General features: G+C 45.2%; 1 protein-coding gene across 1 annotated transcript in view; it reads right to left on the minus strand.

The window, feature by feature from the left end:
• Sol1 overlaps positions 1-21,644 on the minus strand; it is a 489,750-nt gene that overhangs the window by 228,159 nt on the left and 239,947 nt on the right. The window lies entirely within an intron of this gene.

Consider the following 21,644-nt stretch of genomic DNA (forward strand, 5'->3'; position numbering starts at 1 on the left):
TTTCATATTTGAAATAACATTATTTTTTACGCGACCGAGCCTCGGTTTTGTGCGAAACAATTCGATAAATAACGAAATGCACGTCGAATGTGCAATCCTCTACTAAAAAGTGAAAATAATTCGTATCTGCTGATCTTTCAAACCATTGAATTAAAAATGTAACCCGAAATTAGATAAGGGATGTTACTGGAACGTAGATATCGAACGATTTCACGTGTATTTTCTGTTTCGGTAAAAACTCGTGGACTTTTATGAATGGAAATTACGAATATTTCGAAAAGCCCCCCAATTGAGATTAAATTGTTTCACAGTCGTGCTGTATTTATCGCCGCAAATCGATACACTACACCGCGACGCAATTTGTATACGATCGGTTTTCGCAAATAAAATAAATTGCCTATAACTACTCCGTCAGAATTGTTTCGCGCGGCGGTAAAAAATACAACGTGTTCCCTTTCTGTTTTCGTTACCAAAATTTGTCAGCTTATCGCGGCTATTTGGTAAGACCGTTTGTAAAAGTTCGAGGCACGAATAACATCCGAATAAATCGTCGAACGAACGAGAAACGTGATCGAATTTAGATTCGTCGATAAAAGGTTCGAACCCTTAATCGACACAATAATTCTCCCAATTATTTTAATTACCGTACGACTGGTTGGAGCCAAATTTTGGTCCTCGCCCTCTTATCTATCGGTCGAGCGCTTAACCTACTTCGACGTTTAAGCGCGGAAGTTTTTCATCGCTTTCGCGATACTCTTAAATTTGCAATCGCGTCCTTCCCTCTTCGTGCACGCTGGATCCCCTGGCTGTCCCCGAGGTACCTTCGTATTCCGACAAAAAGCACCGCTCCTTCTTTCGCGCGGCTATAAAGCGCGAGGAATTTCCGAATATAGATGGGTAGCACGGCGTACAGTCGAGTGTCCAAGTCAATAAAATCCCGTCACGACGAGACGGCGAAGTAATCAATTCGTAAGCAAGGACCACCCGTTAAACAGAGAGGCAAGCGCCTCGATCGAGGCACGAGGTACGTGCGCGAAGACGGCGCCGATAGGGGCACGGAAGCTCGGACTTTAAAAGCGACGTGGAGCGAGAAGAAGAGAAAGGACGAACGCTGCGAACGCCAGCGAGGCGAGAAGAGAGACGACGAGAGGGAGCTTTGGCACGCTAAATGAGGAGTCATAATTCTCAGTCGAGCGACACGTCGCGCCGCCGTGTGACCCATAATCCTTCCTCAACCCCTCTGCACCGTAGACGGCTCCCTCTCGCGCCACTTAACCTATCCAAAACTTCCCTTCGTTGCACCCGCGCGATACTTCCTTACTTCTTCGGTCCCCAGGATCGGTCCTCGCGTAGCTGCGCGCAGCCACGGTGCATTTCCAGCCACCGCATACATCACGCGCCGTTCTCGATATACTCGTCGGCCCACATACTCGCTACCGTGTCCTACAGACAGCCTATCCGCGACTAGTCGACCCTGCAGAACCCTGGCGTCGGACCTACCCCGCGAACCAGGCTACGAGCCGAGATACCGCAGCCGTGTCTGAGCCGTGCGGGAAATTTATAAGCCTGCCACGAAGCTCGACCTCTCTTCGGGCCTTTTCACGCCCGCCGAAACTTTTCCTCTTATCCGAGGCGCGCCTTCTTCGTCTCGCGACCGCGCGCCACCAGCAACCCCCGACTAACCGCCGGGAAACTTTATAATTTTATCGGCGGCGGGCTTCATCGCGCGATATCCATTACCGTTAATTCGACTTTGCTTAATCGCTGCCACGGCCGGACAACTATGCGAGAGTATATCGCGTGCGAACATCTAACCTCGGGGCTGGTTCGTATCTCGCGATCGAGGAGTTACGAATTAAAGGGGTTGGCTGGCTTTTGCGCGTCGTTCTGGGACCTGCGCGCTCGAGAGTGATTTTTTTTTTTAGAGAAAGTATTCCTACCAGCATTTGCTTTGGGTTTAGAAGAATGATTTATGTCTCTGTGGACGCATTTGCAAGATTTTTATACTTTGCGCTCGGATTGTCCTCTCTGAGGAGACATCTACGTTGATTGGTGATTAGGGAGGTTAAAATTTATTCCATCGTTGCTTTTTCAGGAATGCTTGTTTCTCGAGAGTTTTCTACTGAAATGGAAATTTTCTGTTGTCAGGAGTAAATATCTATTTCTGAGAATGGACCGTAAACCACTGTCGTTTCTCCAATATCTCGGACAGGTGACGATGGCGGAACCCTCGAGTTCGTAGGTTCAATGGCTGATTGCATATAACGCTTCCTATGATTGTCTCGAATGCTCCAGTTGCTATATCCCGGTATAGAGTTTGCTCAGAAGTACCGGGAACTCTGTTCGCGAGCAACCACCCAGTTGCCCATCACCACCGCCGAGCCGGCACCGCCGCTTTTAACCGGAACTACCGCTCGTCTGGACGGTTTCTTGGGAAATTGCGTCGGGATTATAACGCTCCCCGTGGCCGGGGCGTTTCTAGTTTTCGGCTTTGTAGTAGATACTCGAAGCTAATTTAAGAGAAGCGGTAAAAGTTGGATGGAGGTCGGCCGACCCAGAAAACTGTGCCCTCTATCGGAGATTAGAGAGGGCGCGCGCGTGCCACCGTTAAGAAGGCTGGCAAGTATGCGGGTTACAGAATGGAATTTTCGGAGATAAGAAGGGGTCGGAGCACGTTCTGCGAGGAGTCTTTCCCGTCGCTCGAGTTTCTTCAGCCGTGCGCGAGACGGAAGTTTCACGGAATGTCTCGACGAATCAAATGTTGGCCAAACGAAAATTCTACCGAAGAAATCTAATATTATTATTTTCTCTACTGATATTTCTCGTAATACTTCTCCACTAAATTCTCGTTTCAAATTTCACAATTTAACGGATACTTAAATTCAGATAGTAACTGAACACGTCTTTAACAAACGCATTAACCCCGAAACGCACGCAGAACCACTCGAATTCATTACACACGTAACGTCAGATTCGAACGATCTATATAAAAAGGGCATTGTTAGATGGAATAAACGCAAGACGTGTGTGCGAAGTCGAACATCGTTCCTTGTTCGCAGGGGGACGATGTAAGTACCGTTGCGCAGGCGAGGCCACAGATGGAATGGTAAATACGCGAACGCAAATACCCAAGAGGGAGGAGATGGAGCGGCGTAACCTCCGCCGCGTGCGATCTTACCGGACGTGTTTGTTTCGTCACCTCAGACACCCTTTCCCGGTACTTCCGCGGCGTCCGGTGGCTCGCGTTACGTACCGCGGGTCAAAAGGTGAGCGGTTCTGCAACGCCACCCGCGTTATGCACGTCTGGTAAGCAAGCCCCGAATCGCAATCCACGACGGCGGTTTACGTGGGTACACACGCGAGAGCCGTTCTCCCCGAAGTCATGAAAGTCTTATGGTGCCGCGGAGGGTCCGGCCAGCGCAATTCCTCGTGTAAACTTCAATGAAAATGAGATGGTAGGCCGGCTACCGGGGTAGAGGTCAGCTGTGGGACGCGACGAATTACCTGGCCGCGACAAATTAGTAAACGGGGGCATAGAAATTAGTTAGACGCCTTGGGCCACGCTAGTGGCGCCCCGAGGTACCTTCGTTCCGGGCATCAATTATTCCTCGGTCGAAATAAAACCGGCTCTGTTTCTGCGAGGCATCTCTTGCGACGGAGCTCACGTTTCGCTTCTAATTGCGAGCGTAGGATTGCCAACTTTTCAAGCAGCGCTGACTTTTTTAACGAAACCGCGCGTTCTTTCTTCGAATTGAAAAAAATAGGGATCTGGATCGAATAGATTTTTCTACGTAGCAACAGAATTTCGTTGAACGGTCAATTTCGGAAGCTGGTGAGAAATGTTTGATTCCGAACTGACCCCGGCGAGGTTGGCGAGGTTACGAAAGTGGGTTACTGATTAATGAACAAACGGACGCGCAGAAATTAATTGAGCGCCCAAAGGCGCGCCAATGGTGTTTCACGGTTCCTTTGGTCGTATGCGTGGAACGTAGCCGGAGACAGAAGAGGCTAGAGGCGATTTTATCGATTCTATCGGACTCCTCGTCGTCGGATATGAATTATTTCGGAAGCTGGTGCCTGGAATAATAATAAACCGCGCCGCGCGTTCTACACGCTGTTGATCGATTTGTAACCCTATCCATTATGCATACGTTTATTGATCGTTTCGTTCTACACGATTTTAAACAGATTTGATTACGTCCCGACCGGCGATAAATCAGACGGGACAGCCGAGAGCATGGAACCAGTTCGAAGTGATACATTGCGCAGAAGGGGGATGGCACTCTTGCAGGAAGGCGGGAATATTTGAGTTCCGGCGAATATTTCACTTCGAACGCGATCCTTTTCGCGGCGCTCGCCGTCCCAAGGCTAACGATTGATGGATGGAAAAATTAATTAACGGACGACGCCGCGTAATCTTCCCCGTGATAAAGGGCGCGATGGATTCTTTTATCGATACCTTCTCGAAATGCAGATCCGATTATTCGTTCGTGAAAATTAACGATCGTTTGATTTAAAATTAGCAAGATAAGTTTCTGCAAGCGATATGAATAGGTATTCGTTTTTCTGACGTGATACAAATATGAAGGCTTATGGAGAATTACATTTCGACTAGTTAGAATCACTGCGCGGGTTCATTGCATAAATTAATTTCGCGATCGCTACAGGGTAAAATCGAAGCTCGCGGATAATCATTAAAGCCATTTCTTTTTCCTTTCCGCCCTCTGTAACGTGTAATTATATTAACGAACAGTAATGGCAATGGCACGCGACAGATTATAGATCCTCTTAATTAACCGCTCGCGTAATGATAACGCGTGCCAACGTAAATCGTTGTTCTTTTCGCAATAGTAATTAACGCCGTTAATGATTGCACGCGGTAATGCTCTTTTGTCCTGCTGGCGTTGGCGAGAAACTAAAGGGTGAGATAAAGCTTTAGAAAGCTACTTAGAAAGACAGTCCTCCTTTTTTAAACAGATGCAGCTTTAAACTCGCTCTCTTGAAAATGCATTTTTTATTCCGCTTCTATCAAGTTGTCGAAGGGCAAAATTTTCTTAAAATTCAAGATCGATGACTCGAGTTGAACGAAAACCTAAAACCAATTGCCAATACATAATCAGCGATATTGCATAACTGAAAAATATCAGCAATTTGTACAACAATTAAGAAGAGAAACATCAAATTCCAGAATCATGTGCCTCCTCGCACATCGAGAAGCAACGCATCCCAGAGAAATCCTTCGAAGAAAACCTCCACGGTTCCACCTAGCCTCGAGGAGCACGATCCACCGAAAGTATGAGCCCGCAACGGCGGAAACGAGGTGGGACCATGAAATCGTAAACATATTTACGAATTTCGACGGGGGGGAAACGTCGTTAAACCGATTGCCAGAAGTCTGGAGTCCGCGGAAAGGCCGTAGACCGGCGGAAATAGAAATTAATGAAAGCCGGATCAGGAAACGGATAGGAAGGATATTACGTGTTGAGGATATGGACTTGCCAATTACAATCGTACCCGGGCGGCTATCACCCCCGCGGGGTGTGCAATCGCTGTCCGTTTCTATCTATCCAGTGTACCTGCGCTACCTCCACGGTTACTCGCGATAAATATTACACGCGCTCGCGCGCGCGTGTGTGCGCCACGCGCGTTGTAACACCGGCTGGAGAAAAGTGCGGTATGTATTTGTATATAGAAAACCCGCACCCCATCGTTCCTATTTTCCGTCTGTTATACTACAACTTCGAGTCAGTCGACCGCAAAATGTATCATCTCCTAGTTTGTACTCCCCAGGTTAAATTAGATTTTATTGGGACTGTTATCCATTCTACGTTACCCCGGAAAGTACTTCCGGCCGAAGCAATCACGACCCACCCCCTCCGTCCGCGGCTCCTCGCCTCGCCCCTATCGAGCCTCGACCCTCCACCACGTTCCAACCAGTGCCCAGACAAAATTCGAATCTATTCCGACGATGCGCCGGATGCGGTCGATCGGTACCAAGCACGTATCCGAGCAGCTAATCATTCCTTCTCCCAGCCGAACAAAAAAAGCTCCGCGTCCTCTGCCTCCCTCGTTCGTTCTCTCTTCCACGTCGTTCGTCGTCGTTCCCCGCTCGAATCGCTTCTTCCCTAAGGAAACGACGACGACGACGACTACGACCGAGAACAGACGTCGTAGGAAGGTAGTTAGAACCGTCGACGAGAGGGAGGGTACGTCTCGCAGAGAAATATTTAGATTTTAATGGGATCGTGCGCGGTGAGTCGTTTCCGATTCGAGCTTTTTTTTTGAAGCGAGAGGAAATGTATAGAAAATATCCAATGCGAAGAAGAGCAAGGGGTGGGGGAAGGACAAAAGTTACGGTAACGTTAAACGAAGTAAAGGAAGCGAAGGGTTGGGATGGTTCGCGCGAGGCAGCTTCGAGACCTTAAACTTCTTGAAATAACTGCAGCCCTGGTTAATGCGCCGCTATGTTTTTCCTCCCGGCGCCTGGTAAAGAAAATAAAGCGAAGGAGATTGCGAGAACCGGCATGGAACAGCTTATTCGTGCCGGTAACTTTCCCCGATACTATGGCGCGACGTAGACAAACTGTCGCAACTTCCGCGAAATTGTCGAGTTCGAGCGACCCATCATCCTTCAAAGTTCGCCCCGCGCGAGGTCGCCGCGCCTACGACGGCCCAACGGGGGTGGTGTACGTGTGCCCGCGCGTTTCGTTTCCGCGCTTTTACCACCGGCCCGTTACGTCATCGTCGGCGAAACCGGCAAGTTCAACGACACCGTGTTGTGCGTCGTTTGGCAATCTTTCAGGACCCGGATGCACCGAGTCGAACGACGCGACGCTGCGATTAACCCTGACGATTCGTTGGTGTGGACGACGTTGCGTGGCCACGCGACGCACAACCCACAGACGTCCACGCTCGAGAAACGAAGAATTTATTTCTACCTCTGATCGAGTGTATTCCATTAATTACCAATGTCGAGAAAACAGCTTTCAATTTTACTTTCTATCAATTTCATAAGTGTACTTTCGTATTTGGTAGCACCAAACCATTATGTATTTCGATTCGATCGATTCGAGAAAGAGAGAAAAATTTATAAATTATGCCTCGCGAATTGAGTCTTCTAGATTTTAGAGTACAGATTTCTCACTCTTCGAACCTCATCAATTCTCGACGTTAAATCGCGTGGCTCCTTAAATCACGCGCATGCAAATCGTCAAGCGGCGGTCCCTTGGAGTCTACGAACTTGTCCGAGCCTGGTAACGTTCCTCTCGCGCCGTTTCCTACGGGGTAGGCAAGCGCGGTGGCGCATAAAATTTCCGAGCGCGCGGATCCTCGGCCTCGTTAAAGTCCGTTCGCGATAAATCACCAGGTGGGACCCGGGCAGGCGCGCTTTTCATAGCTGCCCATTATTAACTCGCTACTAACCGAGTCGTACCAGGGTCGCGCGACTTCGTCTCCTTAATTGAGGCGCGGGCGCGGACATAATTTTCCCAGCCGCGATCAACTTCCACGCTGGGTGGAACTTCTTATCGGACGCCATCGCGTCCGCGGTTCCGTTCAAACGAGAAGAAACGAACCGCGCCGCGAGCGTTCTCCAGACGAATTCGTTCTGTTCTACCGGAAACAGCGCCGGGACCGTTGGCTTGGGCACTAACGCGCGCGCGCGCGAGTGCAACTAATGATAATTGCTAGGGCCACGGTGGCTTTTTATCCCCGCCAACCCCTGGTGTGTCCTAGCAAAAAAACGACCAACGTTCGCGAGCAGAACCCATTCGAGCAACATTCGCCAAACGAATATTACGTGGCAATAATTTCTGGATACAAATGTCCCTGGCGAGAAAGTATTGGTGCGAGTAACCGAGCTTCTGTCGATGGCTCTGGGCGTTCGCCATTGTAGATTCCTCGAGGAGATCGATAGGACGCGCGGTGTTCGTGTTCGTGGGAAGTCATTAGATGTGGTTTGTTCTTCGCGCGGAAAATTATGCGAGTGAAATGTACAAGTTGAAGAGTATGTGAGATTAATTTTGTCTATCGACTTGTTTATTGCGATGGAACTGTCGTAGATTGTTGTCGATTCGACTTTTACTGTCAGATCGATAGCCTAACGATGGTGGAGAAGATTTATAAACGTTGCGAGGGGATTTATCGTGTATTCGATCGATTCGTATTTGTTTAACACTGGACGGGTATTCATATCTGAATTCTATCCGAACTATGTACAAACTGTTTGCATTATATTTCCATGATTGTTGACTTGGTAATCACAGCGTACCTACAAATGGAATATTGCTTTGCGCGGTACGTACGAATTGAAACTATACAATTGTTTTTCGCAACGAGACTGATCTCTCTTTTTTTATCCAATGAATTGGAAATTTTGTAATTAATTTTAATTGCCTGCACGATAAATATAAATACGCTTTATCTATCATTATCTTAGTTTAGTTACCGCACCCGTACAATTAAAGATTGCTCATACTTGAATAACCGCAAATTTTCATTAGAAGAGAATTTAATTTTCTTCCTGGTCGATTGGACACGACGAGTAAAATAATTGGCTCAAAGGTATAATATCAAATACCAGCGAAACCAATGGAACCTAAAATCAAATTACCAATCGCACGTTTAATGAAAATTATTGAACTGCGTGTACGAAAATAATCATAATTGTCCATATCGTCGCTAATTGATAGCGATCACTTTTTTATTCAATCGAACGCCGTTTTTTTTTCCCCATTTGCCTCGAATGAAAGTTGTCGGGTTAATCGAAAAAACGTTTAATACAGTCGCGTAAAGTATTCATTAGAATGCAGCACAAATGGCGGCATATTAATCGACGTTTAAAAAAGCAATCTACGTTCAATACAAGCAGAGAGACATTCGAACGCGTTATCCGATAGAATTTCACCCCCGGTGACGCAAAATGATCTCACCTGACTGTGTTTAACGTTTTGGAATTCCTTTAAGCGCAAAAATCGCGCGAAACTGAAAACGTTTAGTAGAGCACGCGTACGTAGGATTACCAATGAGATTAGAAGTTTACATGGAACCGTCTCTGACTCAATTAAGTCCCAACTAATGCACGTATTCAACCGCGGTGTTTGTTCAGTCTGCTGTTATCTGCTGATAAGCACGGGTGCATAAAACTCGGCTGAATTTGTGGTCGCGAGCGTTACACTTTTTTTTTTTCCGCTGAAAAAGATTCTGTTCACTGGACCAGTTATTCAACGACTTCCAACGGCCACCTACTTTCGCACCCCAGAAAATGCGCCGTGAATACGCTTTTGATTAATTAACGAATTGAAACGGAGATGTAGGACTGTGATATAATATTATCAGACGTGCAACTGTGTTTGCTTCAATTGAAAAACTACGCGCGCCGCGCGAAACAATTTTAAAGTAGCAGATATGCAAATGAAATTATACTGTAACATCAAAACCTGCTAAAACAAAAATATGGTAACCGCGTTGCTTAAAAATTAATATCCAAAATTCTAATCGAATTTGGTAAGAGATGCGCGAATAATATTCCTCGAAATTAGTCAGATTTAATAGAAACGCGGTGCGTTCTGTTTCGACGAAAAACGAGAGATTCACGCGATATCGCTGGGAATGTTTGCGTGGAAACTTGGAGGCGCGGTATTACCTGCTGCGTAAAATAGGAGAAACTTTGCGTCACGTCTTGACGCTAAGTCTAATACCTAGATTAAGTACCTACGAAGTTGGCATAGACTAATGGCTACTATACAATGTCGTCGGTTCTGTGCTTTATCAGCGCTGCGGGGGACATTCTGATGTCCATTCATGGCTCCACTCTCGGTTCACGGCTCCAAACAAAGACTAATAATTCCTTGCGTGAAGCCGATGATACACGGTCCTTAATTAACCTCCTTGAACACGAAAATGGAGATTCGATCGCGCGTTACTACCAGCACCACCGCAGTACCTTCGGGCTAATGCCCTCGTGCCAATATCAGAGGTTCCGTAACCAACTTCCTTTCGCGCGCATCTTCTAATTTAACTAATCTCGCCATATTTTCATTTATCGAACATTCATCGACAGATGCCATCGCTTGAATTTATTTCCATGCGAATCTTAAATTGTACTACGTCTAACAAAAGCAATATATATTATATTTATCTATTTCCACTTCAATCTTGATACTGTTCATACTTTATATTGGACATGTTTGACTTCTCGATAAAATCAGTTGACCGCGCGCAACGTTCCATAATGATCGATGCTGGTAGCGCAAGTGGTTAACGCTAGTCCACCAATTTAATCCGGTATTCATTTTGCGCTCGTCCGGCGCAAAACGGAAAATGGTCCCCATAAATCCTTGACGAGTAATCCGTTTGTGCGCGTCGCTCCCGCGCAGCGTTCGCCACAGCCGGGGACAGGAAGGGAATCTCTTTAAAAGGTCTCAGTCCAGGTGAATCATTAATAAGGGAAGTTCCTTTGATTGTCGAGCAACTTCGACCGTAACACTTGCCGCGTCGGGGCACGTCGCGTTCACCTAGCAGTACGACCGGTATCAAATAGTCAGGTGGATGGCAATATTTAAAAAGGTCCACGTCTCGGGTGTAACGTCAGTCGGAATAATCCAGGAGCCGGAGGATCGAACGTAAGGCGACGTTCTCGTCGACGTTTATTGAAGGGACAAACCTACGGCGAAGAACTACGCCGATGGTTACACCCGATCACGAATGGCGGTGGAAATCTCTATCTCGAGACTTGTTTCACGGTTACGCGCGACAAATTCTGTTCAGTGAGCTGTGACGGTGGTTTTTTGCCCTGTCTTTGTGGGAATTGTATAGTAATGGCAATGGCGATCGATTATTACTAGCTATTCTTGAAGAGTTCCTCTTTTTATTTATCGTTTTTTCTAATTAACTTCTTGTTACAAGCCACTTATAAATTGCTATAAAACTTGCAAAGATTCTCATCTTTGATTTCCTTATTTCAATAGTATTTGATGAAAATTTAAAATTGTGGCCATCTTTCTGATGTACACAAATGTAATAGGTCTACGTCGCACGCATTTATAAGGATTACCAGTACGCGACCATTAATTAATCTTCATATATATATCGTTATCCGTAGGAACGATCGTTCTTCAGGCCATCAGCTGCTACTTCCGCCGCGGTTTTACAGTTGTAGTCCGGACTCGTGCTTCCTCCGATACGTAGCGTCGTCGGGGCGCAGCGTTTTGATCGTTCCCAGCGCAACGGTTTGCAATCGTACGCCGTCAACGGCAACAATAGCCGGTCGACGTCCACGCAGAAAAGACCGGACGCGGTTGAAACGGAACGCGCGTATAAAAACGCGGCGGGATGTCGAGCGTAGCGTAAGTTCGCGCGCTTTTTCGCGCCCTGGCAAATTGAAAGGCTCGTTTGTCTTCGTTATTCACCAACGAGTCACCTGACTTGTGGGTAGGGAATACCGACTGCGCGCAGTACGAGCGTCCGTGGATGTACAGGGTGTTAAAAAACGGGTGTATTATAGAAGTAGATCCGTCAGGTTGTTCTCTGTCTCTAAAGCGTACAATCTGGCTAAGATTACTTTGATCTTAAGGTGAATTTTTGGATACTTTTTTTTTTAATAGGATAATAACGAGTTATCTGTGTTAATCGTGACGCATGCGTTCTAAAGTCTGCGAACCGTTTGTAGAAGCTCGATTTTCGTAGAGGAATTGCAAAGTTCGCGATGCTGAGAGCGTCCACGACGAGTGCCGCCACCAGTTACGTGGGACGAGTAGTTTGTACAAATAATTGATGCGGCATGGTCATCCAATTAATCGATCTGTGCGTTTGTCGCATAACGCGTCGCCAGGCCGAAACAACCGATTTCCTCGCTAAATAGCTATATTGGCCGGGACGCATGGCTGCCTATGCGAAATTGTTAACGCAAAAGTGGATAATAACGTAACGATCATACAAATCGTTGGATAAGTGAATCAACGATCGTCGACTCTCCTGACATTACTTATTAAAATTAATGGCAATATAAATGCTTACGTCAATAAACGATATTACTATTAATATATTTATCAATAACTCGATTATTCATTTGCCATTTAATCTGCTTTTGCGTTCAAGTATATCCCTCCCAATACGTTCGATTATTCCACGGTCGCGAAACGCATTAGAAATTCCACGAAAATCAAACCAACGAATCCAGTAGTAAGAGAAACGTCAACTCCGGTGACGGGGTAACGCGGGGCATAAATTAAGGTTAAAAGTCTGGTGCCTTAACGTCATTAGTCACCGACATCCTTTTCAGCGGGGCGACAGAAAACGTAGAAAATCGCGAGGGCTCTCCAACAACGCGGAGGCCTCTTCCCGGAACGGAAAGGAATCGAACCGACGCTGGCATCCTCCTCTTCTTCGTCCTTGCCCCCATCTATCTCGCTCGCTTTCGAACCGCCACGAGAAACATTCAAACGTTACACGGTCGGTGTACGTTAATCGATCAATCGTGGAAAAACTCAGCGGGTACCAGGGCTTACTAATTTAATCGTCGTGATGGATACAAGCGGGGGACTCGCGCGCGCGTCTCGCTCGAAAAGGGGGAGAAAACCCGGCACGGATACGAGGTTCGACCCGGATGGTCGACCGGTGTAAGTACTGTTACGTAGCATCGATCGAGCCCGATCCCGAAGCCAATATCTCATCCTCGCTTGCGGTCTATTAGATTTCCACGGCTTCCAAGGGGTCACTGGCTTCCAACGCCGCCTCTCCACTCCTCTGCCCCCCCAAGTCCCTCTCGTCCTGCCAACCCCCCGTTCGCCGCAGCGAGAAAAAGCCACCGCTGTAAATCGCAACTCTTTCAACGTCGATCCTTGAAAAGCACGCGAGATGGATCTTATACGTTTCCGACAGCAGCCAGTCACAGCCTCGCGATCTCACACGTTTGCCGCCGGTATCATCGGGGAGATCGATAACCGCACGCTAAATCGTGTCCTGTACACCGGAGGGTCGCTCGGATTCTTGACCCCTCTGTAGAGGGTTCGAATGGTTTTCTTGTGGTAGTTTCGAGGGCATCGTGCCTATAGGCAATAATCCTTGTTTATGTCGTTGGAGTATTAGTTTGAAAGTACTAAGAGAACGATAGTTGACTGGTAATTTCTTTTTCTGTGGTTTATATATTGCTTTGGGATATTTATGGCTCAGTCTACGCTATTTTTTTTAGTTATTTCCATAAAACAGTGAACAAGTGATGTTAAACAACTTTTTGTTGGTACTGAGTGGTCAGTGTATAGGGATGATATTTAAAAAATATAATAGAATTAAATAGGGCACGATGTTTATAGAAATCTGTAATACGCTATTTTTTTTAGTTATTTCTATGAAACAGTGAACAAGTGATGTTAATTAACTTTTTGTTGGTACTGAGTGGTCAGTGTATAAGGATGATATTTAAAAAATATAATAGAATTAAATATGGTACGATGTTTATAGAAATCTATACGCTATTTTTTTAATTATTTCGATAATAGGGTGAACAAGTGATGTTAAACAACTTTTTGTTGGTACTTAGTGGTCAGTGTGTAAGGATGATATTTGGAAAATATAGTAGAGATAAATTAGGCACGATATTTATAGAAATTTGTAAAATGCTTGCATTAAAAAAAAGACAGGCTAATTTTTGCTATATCTGTTAAATTCAGATTTGCAACGACGGTGCTCGTCTTCTAAAAAAATGCTCGAACGTCCGTTAATAGAGAGTTAGCGATACGTATCTTTATTCACGTCCCGCTCAAATTTATCGGGAATCGTTGGAATTCATCGCATCGCTATAATTCCTTTCTTCGTTCTTGAATCCGAGGTATTCGTGAAGTGTCGAGCAAAGGTGCGCTCGAACAAAAAGAGGGACGATCGATCGTTGTGCAGGGCAATCGCTGCGATACTTTTACCGCTAGCCTCTGAAACACAAAGGGCGATGCTTTGCGACATAACACGGTTGTTCTTTTCATTCGACTACCGTGTAGCGTCGACGCTAATGACTTTATCCAAATTATTTAAAAAAGGAATCACCATACATTGTTAACGTCGAATTTGTTTCCATTCAAGGTATACATAATTTCGTTCGTTAAGCATCAATAAATTCATCGCTGCTCGAAGCTGCGTATTTATATTATCTTCGTCGAATTTATCACGTTGTACAGTTAAATAATAAGTTCCGAGCGCGTGAATCATCCCGCGTCAAAAATTCGCTTCCTGAATCGGTGGAATTACAAAAAGCACCGTTCGAATAAACACGGGCGCAAAGAATCGCGGTTCATAAATATTCTCAGCTTTTAATTCGAACAGTTTCATTCTTCTCGAGGCGCCCGATTCATTTTCACGAACCTCGCTTCTTCCCATTGTAACCAGCCATCGTCGTCTATCGAGACTCAAGCGAGTAATACAAAAAGCGAATCCGCGAACGCTGACGCTCCATGAAATTGCACGACGAAACGTCGACCGGTTCTCCAGCAGGGAATCGACATCCTTGACCGATCCGTTTAACCCTCTGTTTATTCCCCGTTCGCCCTCGACTTTCCACGGTCGCATCAATCCCTCAAAAAACAATTACCCCCGTCGGAACGCGGCGACTGTCACCGCGGCCGACGCAGCCCTTCTGAAACAGGACGCGGCGCCGTTCAATTTTCACTGGCCCGCCGGAAGCTGCTCTTTCACTCGGTCAGCGAGGACACAAGTTATTTCAGGTAACAGCGGCCGAGCGTTTCGCCCCGTTTGCAACGGACAGAATAAATATCGAGCCAACGGGGTCTAGCCGCTTGGATAAATAAATCCTATCGTCAAACTCTTTAAAAACCTGTTTCGCGCGGCCAGCACGGAAGGGGTGGCTGCGAGGGAGGGGCGCGAAGGGTTTCGCGGTGAATTTTAACCCGCGAGCGTTCGCCGGACAAGTGTCTGTAATAGGCTCCTTGTATCGTGGCCCTTTTTTCCCCCTTTTTTTTCTCTCCGCTTCCTCCCTGCCCTGACTTTTTTTTTTCAACCGCCGCTGCCGCTTTAGTACCCACTTTATCACGGCGTGGTCGTTTCGTTTCAAGTGGATTATTCTGCATCCGACGCACCGCCGCGGGTGGGCACGGTTTATAGCCCCGGTTATTACGATCAAACCTCATTGCGCGGCATGTTGACGGCACTGGCTACGGCCGTCATACTTATATCCGACACGTTGCTTCTAACTTGAAACACGGTGCTCGATGTTTCTGTATTAACGCGTCGTCAGCCGGCGCGTTGTTTTGTAAGTCGTGTATAGAGCGCGGTAGGGGATGGTTCGATGCGTTCTGTCTGTGCATGCGACGGGTGCGCGCGGCAGCGGTGCATTCAGAGCGGATAATGGGTCAGGGGAAACGCATGGGAGCTGCATTTCGCTGATTGTGTTTTCTTAGACATCGTGAAAGCAGGATCTTCTGTAATTAGCCGGATAATTGAAGATACTGAATAAGTTTGGTTATTTTCTTTTGATTGTGTTCAAAAGATATGAGAAAAAAATGATTTCTGGATCTGAATGAATCTGGAAGATAGCAAGGATTTAAGTTATAATTAATATTGTGTTTCTCGCAAATGGCGAATTGCGAGATTGCGATTACTATTTTTAGAAATAAAAGTTCTCGTTAACCGTTGCATATTGTCGTGGGTGCAGGTTGATTTTATTGGAAACACCGCGATTCACAGAGGTCGAAAAGCCCTTTCTCGCGGGTGCAGGATGATGTTGACACTGCGAATCCGACAACGAGGCGTCTGCCCTGGCGAACGGTCGATGAGTAATGGGAGCGTGACAGTTCGTTGGGAATTTTTAATGACAAAATTCGCGCCGGCTGTCGTTCTTTTTGATTGCGTTTGCGGGGACGCGCATCCTATAAAATATTATGAACGCGGGAGCGGGGTGGGACGAGTTTGTGTTTGCGAAATAGCGCGAGATCGAAGCTAGACAGTATGGCCAAATAACGAGCCCATTTATTGAGATTAATGTTTGCATAGCACCCGATGCATCGTGCAAACACGTATACATGTATATATGTAAAATGTATACCCCTGTGTTACGTTGCATGAATTTTTGAGTAATTTCGTTACCCTACGAATAATCTTTTCGTCAGAACGATTCTTTATATCGTTTTAAACCTGTTTCGGCGAGAACTGGTAAATAACGTATATTCGCAGTGATGCTGTGTTTTATTTCGATTAAAACAGTCTGTACATTTGTAAAAATTGCTTAGATAAATATTTGCTTGGATAAAGATTTTTTTTAGATATGGTTGTCGCGAGATACCAATCAGAATATTGTTTTTCAACGGTTGTTATTATATTCATTTCAACGGCTAGGACAATTACGATTTCCTTTCTGCTTTTCGCGCCTAATAAAAGTTTTACATTTTAATTATCGAGACGTGGTTTAAATATAATCGATAACGAAAGCGTTATAAAATTTGAAAATAATATTCGAAACCCTGGATAAACCACTGTATGCCTCTATCTAGAGTTGTATTCTCTCGCACGATTTCATATTTCCTGTATGCATTCGATTGAGTATCGAACAATGCCTCTAACCGGAAACAATTATTTTACAGAGTTATCACTGTTGAGGTTTTCGGGTTAACCGTTTCTTTTCGGAAAAATGGATCGAAATAATGGAACAGTTTTTTCTTCCGACGTTTTGCGTCCATGTTAATAATTTACTCGACCTTTGCCGAACTGAACTATCATGCAATGAGTACAAGTACTTAACCGATGACGTGGAGCAATTAATCTTGTGTAACGAGTAACAAATAGTATCCTGACGTTCATTTTAAAGTAACATAAGAATTTGTAATCAAAGAACGAAAGAAAGTTATATTTAATTCAAAGAATGCTCTCTATGAACCACTTCTGCCAAATACCTTCTCGAGACTCTAACTCAACAAAGTCACGCATCGTCGTCCTTGCTCGCCAATCGAAGACAGACTCACCTGTGTTTCTATCCAAAAACGAACGTTCTCTCTGTTCAAAACGCACACATAATTCTTAATCCAACAAAAATTGTCAAGCATACAAACTAGCTATCCACCAGCACTTAACTAACGCCAAGCATCTTTCTAGGAAACACACGCTGATTAGTTCCGTCCTAAGGTTAACTTATATGGGAGCGTACATCTCATAGAGAAACTTTTTATCAAGTTTAACGAGGCGGAGTTTCTCAATGTAAAGCCAGGCGTAAAATAAGTCGGAAACAAAGTTATACCGTTAGAAAAGTTCGCGTCCCTACGAGAGGACCAACGGGCATATGTAGTCGGGTCCGGAACAGGCGAGTGTCAGGGGTAGAAAATTGCAGAATTTCAATCCATCATTTCTTCCTGATCTTGTTTCCACCCTCTCGTCTAACTTGCCGTTTCGTTTCCGCGCCTCCAAGTAAAACGTCATCAGAATTTACCGTCCCCGGTTCCGTATTATCCGCCAGCTACGCTGTTTTCTACGACGACGTAATGCGTATCTACGTTTAGCAGAGCATTACCACTGGCTGCAAGCGTTATTTATTGGTTATTTCTTTCGGAAAGTGGCCACGGCGGGACGGCGCCACGCGAGGGGTTGTAAACTGATTTCGAGTGTACCGAGTGTAGAGAAAATTGGGTGTCACGAACCGTACAGGTGACTCCACGTTTCTGGTTCGACAGGGGTGCGTTTGAGAAACGCGAGAACGTTCGATTTCGCTTTGTGTCTCGGTTATTTAATGTGGTAAAAAATACGGAAGGTAAACGAATCTTTTTTCATGAGACATATTAATAAAGATATTAATTTTCCGTGTCATCTCTCTGCTATCGTTCAGTATTTAGCACTGATGGAACTAGTGGGTTCAATCAATTCTCTTGTATGTACTTGAATTTTTATATATTTGTTTAAAAATTAAAAGACGAAGTTGAGCTGCCCGTGTTTATTGGTACAGTAATTAGATTATACGTACGTAGTGGCATGATGTTGTAAATGAGAGAGATTTTTGAGATATCGTAATCGTCCTCCCCTTTTTGAGCATCAAGTCTCCTTCACCTTGCGCCACTAACACCTCGAGACTGATGAAACTTCTAATCCTCTTGACGTCCCCAACGATAAGACACCTTGCGAGTTCAGACACGACAACAAAGATAAGAATACGTCCAGTTTAAGTCGCACGTTGCCTTGCCTTCGGTCGTTGGTTCGCCATAAATAGGTAGGTTGGAGTGATTCCACGCTAAATCGGTTAATTTTCTTCGTCGATCGTGATATTCGTCATTTAATTGGTCTCAAATCTTTTTAATACACGCAGGATTTTATTCTAAAAGATTTCTACGATTCTTATAATTTTTATGCAAATATGTAGCGATACTTTGCATTTTGTATCATTTTTATCATTTTTGCAATATTCTTTACTTTGTGAACATTTTTGATCGATGTCGTTTGTTTGAATTACAATTGAATGAAATGAAATTGCTCTTCGATTTTGAGAGTAATATCATTTCTGTGGTAAGACGTTTGTTTAACAACTCTAGATTAATCGAGAATCGTAGAATAACTGATAGAAATGGTGACACGTAATATCGGTGCACGCTATGGAACGATATTGCGTCGCGACCATGTACACCGCGACACGATTCTGCCACTTCGTTTCACGTGAGAAAATTGGAAAACTTGTACGGTCTATCCCGATAGAAGAAGTTCTACCAGCTATTTATCGGTGCAATTAATTTCGTTGGTAATTACTTCATTCACACGTCGCTCTGTGTCAAATTTTTAAAGGACCAGTGAAGGAACGAATGCAACTCGAAACTACAACTATGCGAGACAATTTTGCAGTATTGTGCAATTAAATAAATAGTTTGACGAATTATTCGATGATCGAACGTGAACTTTTTTCGTGGTTTCAAACTCAATATATTTTAAGCAAGCACGTGGTATAGTTCAATACATTTTAAGCAAGATAAAGATTAATTAAACAAGTAATCATAGTTACTATCATTTTCACGACGAAGTGAATCCTTATTGTTTATAGCACACTGTTAAATTCTTGAACACCTTTTAGAAACAACGTACGTTATACAATAAGCTCTGCGCCTCACCAGTCTCTCGTCAAGTTTTACGAACACACGAAAATCCGTGGAAATGTGGAAACTCAAGAGGGAATCCGGGTTTCGCTATTATATTGTCAACCCCTTTCGTCCGACTGCGAGTTCTGCGTAAATTTCTCGGCTTCTCCTCTGGAATTTTACCCGACCGTCGGCAAAAAATCTGCTAAACATATATTTCAACTGTACCTAATTAACACTTCATGTATCACAAAAAAACTGAACGCTCGATCGCATTAGCTACTCTCATCCGCAACACACGAGCATCTTTTAATTACCGATAGCCCTCCGCGCGCCCCCGCGAAACAACGAAAATCAAACAAACCCGACGTTCGCCAAAACAGACACATATAATTAAAAACAGCGTAACGAAAAAAAAAAAAAAAAAGAAAGAAAAACATAGTTTCAGCTCGACGAAACGGAATAAAAGCATTTGGAGGGGCAATTTTTCCGTTCATCAATACGGATCGCGACAGACCGTGACGTGGGTGGGTAGCAGGGAAACTCTCGTAGGGCGAGGGTGTGAAATTCGAACAGCGTCGAAGGCAACCCGCGCGTCTCTTCGCGGCAATTACCGTGGTTCCTCCGCGTCTTCCTCCCCGCCTGCAATTTTTACCCCGCCTCGCATCGAGAGGAAATTCATCGGTCGCCCGCTCGATACCTTCCACATCCGGTGTAGTGCAGGTGCTCCGGTAATTCGGAGCACTTACTGGCGAGCGGGGAGCATACGAAAGTAGGCGCGGTTGTGCACGCGCGTATAACACCGTGCAGATGCATCGTGTATCCACCTTGTTTTACGGTTAAGCCTAAGTATCGCGAAGAGGGTTGCAACGACAGCGGGGGTTGGTTCAAAGGACGCGGCTGTGCGACGGGTTTTCACGCGGCGAACTTCCGACCAGGTTAAGTCCCAGGCACACTTGGGATACCCTCGCGTTGATAAAGGCTACCATTGCCGCGCGTTCACGGGGTAGCGTTGTTACCGTGGCTCGTATTACGGAATAGATTTACACGAGTAAACACTGCTACACTGGGACCGAGTACAAATTGAGATTAAAGTTAAGCCGGCAGGAATATTGGAATTATTCGTCCTAGCGGATTAATTGAGATCAATTAAAGGGCATTGGGCTTGGGTTAATGGTCACCAGCACCAATGGCCGTTTCTATGGACACAATTGGGAGGGGACGCGGCTGTTGGTGCTCGTCTGTCCGCGCGGTGGAGATGTTGACTTGAAAATTCCTGAACCGTCGGGAACACCGTAGAATTCTACGGCGAGGAGGATATTTACTTTTCTACACGTTTGTCGTGAAAAAGTTCGACTTACCCAGCCAAGTTTTTTTACAACGTTTTACATTGTAAATGGGACGGAAAGCAGTTTTGTGTGCAATTTCTTTTTATCGACACATGTTTGTGTAATGAAGTAGTATATTTTGCTGTGTATTTTATACTAGTTGAGGACTCAGGGTACTTAAAGAAGTACTCCGAGAAGAGAGAAAGTATTTCATTAACTTCCATACGATCCTCGTACAAAATTACTTTTAGTTTTTCAACATTTTTTATAATTTCAGGAGATGATGAATTAATTTCAAAGCAGAATTCAAGACTATATCAAGGTTAGAGCAACGTTATAATCACACAAGGTCCATCTACCGCTCATTGCTCTTCACATACACGCACACAATACACATGTATCAAAGAAAAAGGGCACACGTCGCACGAAACATTTGCATCTCGCAAATGACCGTAACTCGTACTTCCGTTCTTTCCTTTTCTCCTCGTGCGTTCGAAGTACGGGAACGGAAGAGAAAAACATCGAGCACGATGCACCAGGAGAAGTATCGGACGTTACATCGTAAATATCGACGTGAACGTCAAAGCTAAGACTCCGTCGAGCTCGTGTACAAAGGCCGGCACGGGTTGTACATGTCAACCGAATAATTTAGTTTAGTGCCTCTGCTCATAACCTGGGGGATCTAGTTCCCATGAAAAAGATATAAAGTTCCCCTTCCGTTCCAGGAGGCGCGTTACACGCGGCTGATGACTACGAGAGTACACACCGCTCGCAAAGTTTACGCGGCCCGCCCGACGCGAGTTGCGTCCTGAAGAACCACAGGGCGAATCATATCGCGGCGAGTATCAACCGCGCTGTTCGAGACATCAGAATAATCTGTTTGAACAACAGAAACAGTGGATCCGAGCCCTGATTACGTTTGCTCTGACGGCAACCGCCCCCCCTCGTTCGTGCATAAAACTTCCGCGAGGTACCATTTTACATCTGTCATTCGTTCGTATACTTCGCTCGCGTGTCTCGCGACGCGAGCCACGATTCGCATTGGGTACTTTATATTTTATTGCAGAAACATTGATCTGGTTCTGAAAGAATTTTTAAATTCGAACTACTTGCGTATGGTTCCCTGGTTTCTGATCGCAGCATATTATACGTATATATGTGGTATGAATTAATACAGGTTTGCATTGGGGTTGAGAACGATTTAATTTATCATTAAATTAGTTTCACGATGACTTTGCTGTTGAGAGAAAATTGCCATGACTATAAAATTTAA

This window comes from Xylocopa sonorina, chromosome 10 (assembly GCF_050948175.1).
Source record: "Xylocopa sonorina isolate GNS202 chromosome 10, iyXylSono1_principal, whole genome shotgun sequence".
NCBI classification, from domain to species: Eukaryota; Metazoa; Arthropoda; class Insecta; order Hymenoptera; family Apidae; genus Xylocopa; species Xylocopa sonorina.